Source organism: Beta vulgaris, chromosome 8 (assembly GCF_026745355.1).
Source record: "Beta vulgaris subsp. vulgaris cultivar EL10 chromosome 8, EL10.2, whole genome shotgun sequence".
Lineage (NCBI taxonomy): Eukaryota > Viridiplantae > Streptophyta > Magnoliopsida > Caryophyllales > Amaranthaceae > Beta > Beta vulgaris.
In genome coordinates, this window is record NC_079209.1 from 10,625,221 (window position 1) to 10,632,957 (window position 7,737).

Sequence of the window (7,737 nt, forward strand, 5' to 3'; positions counted from 1 at the left end):
CTGCGGGATAAATTAAACCCGCTCCACACTTATGCCGAGGCGTCGAGCAATAAGCGTCCCGAAGGTAAGGATTTTCTAGTAGTGTTTCTATCACTCATTAGGAGTGAAAGTTTACGTGTAACCAAAAAAATTGCACTGCTTTCTTAGTTGCATTAGCGTATTTCATCTCATATAAGATTTCATTTCATTTTAGTTGCATCTATGGGACTACTGCTAAGACTTATTGAGAATCTTGTTGATATTTTACTACATTTGTTAAGTGTCACTCATCTTGTTCATGATACTTTATAGCACGATTGTTTCACAACTGATTGTTTATGGTAAGATTGATTGATCTCTCTCTTGCTCGATTTAACATTACTATGCAGACACCTTAACCTAAGTGAGCTTTTCTGCCTGTAACTGACGTATCTGTGTCAGTTTTGTTCTTTTATGTGTGATTAGTTCCTCGTTGTTGCATTGATCTTGACTTTGACTTGGTAGTCCTTGATATTTGATAGTGCATACATGTTGATAGATTGAGGCGTTTCATTTGATGATCTTAGCTCCAGAGTTATTCTTATTTTCGTATTATCCTTCCTCTAACCCCGTTGAGCCTTTTTTTTCTTTTACTTTGTTTAATTGATACCTACATTACGAGCCATTGGCCTCATTTGATTCTTGTCCCAAGCCTAGCTTGGGGGAGCGAGTATTAGTTTTTTTTTGGTTTGTATTGAATTGAAGTGCTCTATTTGTGGTTTAGAAGGATGGAAAAGTATGTTTAGTGAACTTTAAAATTGAATTGAAAGTGTGAAAAAGAAACACAAAACAAAAAGTGAAAAATGAAATGAAAAAGAAGTTATAAAGAGTTGTGAATAAAGTGAAATTAAAAGGGTTATGATTGAATTTATTGAATGAAAAGTGTTGTTGATTATATTTGGAGATTGTTGGTTGTTGTAGGGAGTTGTTATGACCTTTCATGGTCATGTTTTTAATTATATGATGCTCCCCCTTATTGGTTGTTCCACCACAATTCCCAAATTATTTCCATACCTTTAACCTCAGCCCCATTACAACCCTTAAAAGTCCTTTTGATCATTATGTGTTGTATTATTGAGTATTAAGTGAGTTAAAAATTTAAAGCTAAAGGGTATTTGCTTCATCTGAGTCGACTTATTTAGGTTGAGAGTCATTATTTAACCCTTAAACACATGAGAGATTTGAGTGCACATAACTATAGTGAGGTCTGTCATGTTTGGTTAAATCCAGCTTAGGGGAGATGGTCTGTGGTATGATTGGAGAGTCGATTGTGATACATGACATGCTATGCGGCTTTGTTCGAGCTTGTTATGATGCTTGGTTTGTGTAATGATTATATCTCTCTTATTTTCAATTGAGTGTTTAGCCGTGTTGTAGTCCTATATTGTAAGTTGTCTAACTTTTCCGATGTCTATGTCTAATTGCTTGAGGACAAGCAATGGTTTAGCTTGGGAGAGTTTGATAAGTCATTTTTATATATAGTTTTTAGGTGCATTTAGGTTGCATTTTACAGCATTTAGTCTCATATTTAGGTTCATTGTTGCATTATATTCTTAAGTTATGTTCTTCTATTTCTATTCGGTAGGTTTTCTTGTTTTTGATGAATTTCAGACATTGAAGACGTATTTGGAGTATGATTAGCTAAACTTGAGGATTAGGAGCACTTGTAAAGGAGTTACAATGCATAAGGATCGTATTGATATTGTCATAGTATGAGTTTGAGCGAAAACAAATAGGGAAATCATTAGAAGAAATGTGAAAAAAGAGTCATGTCTACTCTTCTGATCATAACTTTTGATTTACTCCTTAAAATCGAGTAATTCCAGCATATTTTGAAACTAGACTTGAAGAGCTTTTCAACGATAGGTGGAAAGCTCCGAGCACACTTCTAGTCAAGGAGTTATGCCTTTCGGAAGATTGCACTGTTTCTGTTGGAATCTGCCACGCGTACGCGCAGATCACTAATCCTCCTATTAATGATTTATTTAAGACTTTCCTTATCTTGTAAATTACTTTGCTAGTCATAACTCATATGAGGTGAATATTATTTAGATAGGTTTTCATTCTTTCTCTCTCCTTCTTTCACACGTTATTTTTTAGGTTTTAGTTTTCTCATCTCTTTTTCTCTCTAGTTTTTAGTTGTAAACCCTAGTTTTTATTTTTCTTCATTAATTCATGAATTCTATTAGTTTCTTTCATTGATTTCTTTGTAGATTTAGATTTCATTATTTATTTCATGATAAAGTAGTTTTATTTCTAGGGTTTGGGAATCCATGTTTATATGATATGATTTGGTTGATATTTATTCATGGTTTGATTAGTTATTGATTTCTCTGATTGATTAGTGTTTTTCTTGTTAATTTTGCACTCTCATCAATTGTCTGATTAAATATTGCTACTCTCGAGTCATAGATCGAGAGATAGTACTCTTTAAAGGCTTACCTACAATTAGCAAATCTGATTATGTTGAGCGACCATACTAGCATATGTTGATTTGAGAGCGTTAATGCCTGAAAAAGGATTAACATGTGCTCTAGGTATATGATTAATTGAATTGTGATGATATTTTGATAGTTTATAAGTATAAACATGGTGAACCATTGCCCTAGATGTTTTTAGTTTGATTTTCGTAGTTTGATTAGTTTAGAACTTTAATTCAACTATTCTTGATCTTGTTTGGTTTCTCTATAACTATATAAACTAGATAAAATGACCATCTCTCCATGGATTCGATTCTACTTACCATACTATATTGTTAGAAGGTTTTGCAGGAATTATTTTTGACGGGTGTACGACAGCCTATCAACAGTGCACAGGAGGACTGAACTACAACAAGTAGAAAAAAGCACTTAGAAGCACGGAGAAACTAATAAGGAGCTACTGAAATGACAAGTTGTCTTTTCTTCTCATTGCAATTACAAGCTGTATTAAAGATAATGTCCCAGATCAAAGCTAACTCAGTAGTGCTTTGCTGTTCAAAAAAACTTCTTGTTTATATACTTCCATAGAGTGTAGACTGTCTCAGTGAATAGTATCACCACACTTTATCTTCATCCTTGTTACTTCGAGCTTTATGCTGCATTATTCTAGTAACTTCAGCAAACTCTGCAACCAGAGGAACTCTTTTAATCTGTTGCATAATCTGGGTCCAAATACCAGCAGAGAAACTGCACTGGAAAAATAGGTACTGGACAGATTCATTTTTTGTATTACACAAGCACATATTACATTGCAACTAGGTATCCACCTACTAGCTTTGTCACAAGTCGCTAGTCTGTTTTAGAGGGCAAGCCATAGGATAAAATTTGCTTTTGGGATTGGCTTTATTGTTACAAATGAGCTTTTTCCAACTAATAACCTCAAACTCTCCCTGAATAGTCTTGTAAGCCTTCTTGACACTGAACTGACCATTATGCATAACTTGCACCCATCCACCAATTTCTTCTAAAGTCTCTCTGGATTTGATAATCTTCCTTAAAATCCATGAAATGTTGTTAGTTATAACAATTAGTGTAATAAAATGAAGGATTTTGCTAACCTAATAACTGAAGGATTTTGTCCTCGATCAAGTGTCATAAACTAAATAATATTAGGACAAATTATGGAGATAATATATTCAATAATATTAGGTGATCACAACAGTTTGCTAGACGCTAATTGTGATTTGTTGGACTTATATGATTGGGCCACCTACTAGTATTATTGAGTCCTATGAGGTCACACAAGTAATGACACTTAGATTATATCCAAATCCATTTGTTAAATGGGTTGGACGATTTTATGGTGGGTTGAAAGACACGCAACTTATGAGTTTATTAGGCTCATAATGTATGATATTATGAGGCCAATAAACCTCATGAAGTCTTACTTGTAACATCTCCTATATAATAGTATTAGGGGTTACATAGTAGAGGATCTTTACATAATGTTCTTGAGAGAAAAATCTGATTTTTTCTCTTAGCTTTTCACACCCATTTTCGGCCCTCACCTCTAAAAGTAAGAGAGAGTTTTCTCTCTTCCGTACTAGTATACGTGGTGATCCAAGTGTTGTTGATGGACCAATACTAGAGGAATGACGCTTGACGTTCTAAAAGGATCTCCACTAGAAGGTTGTGGTGTGCAAAGGAATTCACGCATCAAGAGGTATATTTCTATACTATTATTTGATTCATACTAGTTTATGCAATGATCTTGGGATAGATGTTCGAGTATATAATACTTGGTTTTCTGCATTATGCATCTAAGTTCCTATAGTGGTATCAGTTAACCTATTGCATAGATTACTATGATCTTTTGTTTGATGTTTTTATTATTATTTTATTCGATTAAGGGAAGGATTTATCTATGAGTTTATTTGCATGATTAATATTATGATATTAATTGATTGGAAACGTAAAAATTGAATTTTTATGTATGTATATTATACTCAAAATTTAAAAACTCGCATCACAAAATGCCAGATTTTTTGTGTTAGTTTTTTTTTTTTTTTTTTTAAACAAAAATGATATGAACCCTAATTTTTTTTTTCTCCAAAATAAATGTTGTAACTTCTATTTAATTATGCACAAGGGTTGTTGGTAATTGAGAGGAAGGGTGGAGGATCGCCGGAAATTCGTCCACAATGGTGGCTAGCGCACCGCCAAAAAGTCGCCCACAGTGGTGGCGCGCGTGTCGCTTCCTAAGCTGGGCAATGGCTGCTGTCCACGGGGGTTGCTTTCTGCGCTACGCAGGCTGCCTCCTGTGGTCACCGTGGCCAGCGACGCTGGTGGTTGGTTACGCGATGGGGGCTGCCTGCTGGGGTGGCAGTTGATTAATTAATGGTGATTAATTTCATATTTAAGTCATAATTGAATTAAAATAATGACCTTTAATATTATTAGTTAATTATATGTGATAAATGACTAGTTAATTTTAAAGGGGTTACTAAGGAGTAAGTAACTATTATTATAATAATTTTTCATTAAATTTAATAGTCTATTAAATTTATTAGATTAAATTGTTTTTAAAAAAGGTACTGAGAGATAAATTTTCGAAATTTATCTAAAGTACTCTCCATATGATTGAATCTGAGATTAAATATTGACGGTGTTATTATGTTTTAAAGTTGTTAAAGTACTCTCCATATTGCTGCGGAGATATTGCTGCGGTTTTGCCCATACACAGCAATATATCACGTAAAAAGAAAAAAAGAAAATATAAAATAACCATATTGCTGCGGTTTTGGCCGAAAACCGCAGCAATATGGTTTCGACGAAATTTTTTTGACTACTTGAGCAAACATATTGCTGCGGTTTCTCGATAAAACCGCAGCAATATATTAACATAATATTAAAAAAATATTATGATAATATATTGTTGCGGATCGTGTAAAAAACTGCAGCAATATGTTGTTTTAAATATAACAAAAATTTCGGCCCAACTAAGGTTTGTTTCCCTCTCTTCCTCTCATTAGCTCAGCCGTTTCTCCTCATTTTCCTCCCTCTGCTCACTATCCTCTCTCCTCTCTCTCCTTATTAAGGTTTTCGCCCTTTCTCTCTCATTAACTGTGGCTCCTCTCTCCTCTCTCTCCTCGGTCACCCTCTCTCTCTCCTCTTCGGCGCTGCTTTCGCCCTCTCTGTCTCCTTAAACCGTTGGTCGTGGCTTGCCGTCTCTCGTTGCTCCCGTCCTTCGTGGCTCGTGACTGGCCATTCTTCGTCGTTCGTGGGTTGTGGTTTGCCAGCCTTCGTCGTTCGTGGCTCGTGGCTCGCTGGCCTTCGTCGTTCATGGCTCGTGGTTCGCCGGCCTTTGTCGTTCGTGGCTCGTGGCTCGCTGGATTTCGTCGTTCGTGGCTCACTAGATTTCGTCGTTCGTGGGTCGCTGGATTTTGCCGGCCTTTGTCGCTCGTGAATCGCGCTACAACCATGGATGAGAAGCAAAGGTCGTTGATGGTGGCGTCTCACTTACACTGTTGTTCAGTTTTATCAAATGGCTTGGGTTGAAAAGCTTGGTTTCTCTGTCTTTCTGTCAAAGTCGTTCCCTCTTTTCCTTCATTTTTTTTTCTTTTGTTAATTATCTGTAATTATGTTTGTTTTTAGATCTTTGTTGGCGTGAATATTGCAGTACAATATTGCGTGAGTTAACAGGTGTGAATGTATTTTGTAATTATATTTTGTAATTAGGGTTTGTAATTAGGATTAGTAAAATATTATTTTTATTATATATATGGCAGTTTGGGTTAATTAGTTTTGTGTTGTTATTGTAATCCAATAGTCTCCTTGGATTTAAAAATGTTTATATTACAAGTGTATTATAACTACCAAAAATTTATGCCTTGAGTAATGAAAAAAAAAAAAAAAAATTTTACCTGCCATGCCCGAAACCGCAGCAATATACTTGTATTTTTATTATTAAAAAAATATCTATTGCTGCGGTTTTGCCCAGAAACTGCAGCAATCTAATTATTACCTATTGCTACCCCCTTAATTACTGCAAGCCCAAAACCGCAACAATAGACCACTTTTGACCGCAGCAATAAGCATTTGTTCTACTAGTATATGAATGCATGCGGTGACTAGTATGGCCCAAACTTGGATAGAAAATACGATTTGCGTATCGTTAATGTATTTTTGTAATTTTAAAATACGATCTAAGCATCATTGGTATTTTTGTAATATTTTAGTTTATAATTCCAAAATATTTATTCAAGTAGTAATAAGAAGAATGGTGATTCAATCTTATCCCATGCAGCACAAGGATGGAGATCCATGGTGATTCAACAATGGAGGCCTTAAAGAGTAGTCTTTAGGTTTGTGGGCCATACTAGGATCACATTTTATTTTATGCATTTAAATATTGCTTTTAAATGCTTTCTAAGTTATTATGCTTGTAATTTAATTATTTAAATATTCACTAGTAATTAAATCAACATAATAATTTACTTAGGTCCCTTAAATAAAATATTGGGGTTTTGCTATTCCAAATAAGCACCTACTAAAACTTGATCGTTAATAATAGGTTCTGCCAAAGCAGAGTGTTACATCCAATCATGGGCTAAGTAGAGTAAATTCCTGAAATTTGCAAGTTTAGTTTGGTTTGGCCCAAAAAATCATCAAAACAGTTTTGGATTTTGTAGCAAAGTTTTTGGGTTTTGTGTTTGGGTGACAAGCTCTGTCTAGGATTAGGAAGGCTCTCCCCAACGTTGTGGGTAACTTCCTTACCTGGGAGCTAATACACCTGGCAATCACCCATTAACTAGTTACAATTGTTGTAATTGGTAAAAGAGTCTACTTACCTTTTTTTTTTAACTTGGTTTTAAGTTGAGGCCAAAGTCCACTTATAAATCATGTTTGATAGGATCTTAGAATCACTTGATTCAAAAGGGACACTTTGAAGTTGGTCAAGTGCATAGCTTTTATTTTAAAATGTTTAAATTTATTGAAAGCTATTATGATAAACATACTTATTACTTTTGCATCTTCTATGTAGATATCATGTCTGGTAACAACAATAATTCACCTTTTAACTTACGTTCAATCCTTGAGAAGATAATTGAACGGGAACAACTTCCTTGATTGGGAAAGGAATCTAAAATTTTCTTAGGCCAAGGTCGAGAGGATGTTCTTGAAACCCCGATCCCATTTTAACCTACCTCTACTGATGCGATAAAGAGGCCCATAAGCCTTGCAGAAAGGTAGTAATTGTTACTTGCCTTATGCTAGCGGCTATGGAACCAAGCCTTCA